Raw genomic sequence first — 3,434 nt, 5'->3', positions numbered from 1 at the left:
ATGAAACCGATGTGTGTGGTTATAGATGACGAAATCTACATCAAGGCAGACGCAAAGCAAATACCGGGGCTGGAATTTTTACGTTGCCAAACATGGTTTGATGTTCCGGAAGACATAAGAAAGAAGAAATTGTCAAATTCGCCAAAAAATACTTGCTCTGGCAGGCCATATACCAATGCGGTAAAACTGAGTAAACCGTGCATCACAATGGGTACCATCAACAGCGAAATTTACCGCAGCGAGTGCCTCCAGAAGCGTCTGTTACCCTTCCTGCGGTCCCACGGAGACTAGACATTATTTTGGCAGGACCTGGCATCATGCCATTACGCGCGATCGACGTTGGATTGGTACAGAGACAATAACGTTGTTTTTGTACAAAAAACCGCCAACCCCCAAATTCACCAGAGATTCGTCCGGTGGAAAGATTTTGGGTCATAATGAAGGCCAAAGTTCGAAAATCGTCCAAGGCGTTTAAAAACGAGCTGGAGTTGAAGAAAGAATGGATGAAAGTGACCAAAAAGGTCGGCTCCTCCAATGCACAAAATATAATGAGGAGTCTTAAGGGAAAGGTGCGGGCCTTCAGCTATGGAAAGGAAATTGAATAAAGTAATTATGCCGAAACACAATCCATATGTATGTATTAGTTCATTCCCTGAAATTTTTGGCGAACACTTTTGTCTGGTGCATTTTTTTCGTGTACAGGCCTTATGATCTTCCGTGCCGTAAACTCACTGATCCCGTGTGCCTTTGCCATTTTCCTTATTGAACGCACTGGATTCACCCGAATCTTCATTTTGATAGCAGTGATAACCCTCGGAACCCGAGCTGACCTGTGGCCACCTTCACGGATAGTTGTCCTTTCTTTTCTCGGTCTGAAACCCTTTTTGACGGTCCACCGGGACACTCCCACGGCGATTGAAATGCCTTTTTGTGACATTTGCGCGTAGCACAAATCACAAATACGCTGTCACTTCGCCATGGTGCAACTTTCAAACTAAGTAAATCATTTTCTTTTATACACAGCCTACTACGGTATGAGCTATAGGCTACGTGCAAACATTATCACGCATACGGTAAATCCCAAATAACGAGGTATTTTTTTTCGCACTAATTCGATTTACGAATCTCTGGTTTGATTCGTTAATCGAGGTTCCAATGTATTTGGAATTTACTTCGTAAAAAGAAAACTAGTTATTTGGGATTTACTCCGTAAAAAGAGTGACGTAAATTGAAACTGCGTAAAAAAGTCTTCGTAAACGGAGGTTTCAGTATATTATGCATTTGATGACTTCTACACAACAAACCTGTCTTGCTGAATAACATAAACACCAGAAGTGTTTTTTCAATAACTAAACAACCTGTACTTAGCTAATAAACTATGTTAGCGCTACTTTGAAAACATTTTTTACAGTCAACTAGGTTTATTTTTGACGTTTGCAGTTTTACAGTTTTTACTCCGCACCTTTACAAAGCTGAACTAACTAGTCGAGAAATGTGATTCATGTGCACTATAGGCCTTTTTAATAAAAACTAAGCGATCGATTCAACCTCTGGTGGTGAATAGGAGAACGTCAAAAAGAGTGTTGTGAGCATAAATTTTTGCCTTGAGACATAGGAAGCGGAACACTTTTTTACTTTTCCTGATAAATTGATTCATCTGTGATGCTGCAAAACTTAATCTACAGTTGAAAAATTTAATTCTGTAACGTTTTTGAAAAAATCCTGCTGGTGTTGAGGAATATTTTTGTTCAGAAAATTGAAAATTAGAAAAGTGCCTTAGTGGTTATAATCGAGGTTATAATCTTCCGGATTTCTTGTGTGTGAATAATTAAGATACAAATCAGTTCATATCTGTGGAAAATCGTACAATAAGACAATAGCTGATGGAAATTGGCAATATTTTGAATGAAAAATTCATTAATTTGCTGTGAAAAATAGTTAATCTGATGTAAACAAACGGTTTGGTTGACGTTTCTTCTCGAACTCGCTTGGCGCACTCTACGTTGGTGGTGCATTAAAAAGGCCTATTATAAAGCATCTACAGAGCGATCTTGTTGTAGAAGGGCATGTAGATTACGTCAGCTCAATGTGTTGGCGTAGCTAAGTTGGTAGTGTCATGGTTTACCTAAGAGAAAGAGGAGACAACTGGCGTTGTGATGCGTTTTTCTTCTCTCACAGAAACGACCTTGCAAAAACTGCTTCATTATGGGCGACCAGGTGAACCTAATTTGCTTGTACAGAGGTTGAGTAAAGGTTGTCTCATATCGTATAACATTTGAATACACAGCATGAGGCTGTGTAAATGAAATGAGTAAAGCGTTTACATTGTGAAAATTGTTTGTTGGGATGGGTGTACGTCTGGAGTCTCAAAAAGTCTTCTTAGTCAGAGATCTAAAAGAATAATTCAAGTCCCAGAATCTTGAAAGTTGTTCAAAGTGCAAGAACTCTAAACGAAATCCATGTCCGCCAAATTTAAATTTCGTTCCGTATTGTTTCTGTGGAACCCAGAATCTTAAAATGTCAAGCATCAGAACCTTCAAGTTTTTTTTAACTGCAGGATTTTGACTTTTTCAGGCCCGAATGCAATGACAGTGGAAGTGGAACAGCAACGGCGTTGCAACCACAACAATGAGTATGCCTACTTGTCGGATAGAAAACGAGTTATAACCAAACGATTTTGAATAGACATCTTGATGTCGATTGTGACAATTGGTAGCTATGCCGTTCCGTGTTCGCCCACATTGCGTTCGGGCTAATAGACAACTGTAGCTACAGTCGACTCTCTAATGGAAATCAAGGCTCATTCAACTACTTTCATATTCAAATTTTCAAAACCGTCATCGTCATTGATAATACCATTCGCATATTTAAAATTAATTTTGTTGCAAGTTTTTGCTCTTGTTCGATCTGTCAGTGGAGCTGCTAGCTAGGCAAATCCTGCGACGAATGAACGATACCAGTTGCAGACGCCCAGAAAGCGCTGTACCTCCTTCATGGTCGAAGGTGTTGGAAACTACACGATTGTCTTGATCTTTCCGTCGTTCACTCGTCATCCTTGCTAATCACATAACCAAGGTACTTCATCTGATTCCTATAGAAAATTAACTTCTCCGACGATATTTTCGGATTCGCTTGCCGAAGTCGACGGACCGCTTCTTTAAGCAGAGCGATGCGCGCTTCGAAGCTTTCCGAGCAGATAATGTTGTCATCCAGGCAGTTAAAGCCTTGTGGTTCCTTGTCTGCGAAAATGTGCATGATCAGTCGTGCCAAGGCTTGACTAGCCGTACAAAATGTGAAAGGCATCACCTTGAACTGAAAGTGGCCTCTGGAATGAACGGTGAACGAAGTTAACGGCCTGGATGAAGTGGAAACTGCCAGAATGCATCCTTGAGGTCTATCAACGAGTTGAATTTGCCTCTCCGGAGGTTGTTCGT

This window comes from Ochlerotatus camptorhynchus, unplaced genomic scaffold (assembly GCF_037179485.1).
Source record: "Ochlerotatus camptorhynchus isolate MF236.1 unplaced genomic scaffold, CSIRO-AGI_Acam_v1.1 ptg000432l, whole genome shotgun sequence".
In the NCBI taxonomy this organism is placed as follows: Eukaryota; Metazoa; Arthropoda; class Insecta; order Diptera; family Culicidae; genus Ochlerotatus; species Ochlerotatus camptorhynchus.
The sequence above is the reverse complement of the archived record's forward strand: the minus strand, read 5'-3'. Positions refer to the sequence as shown.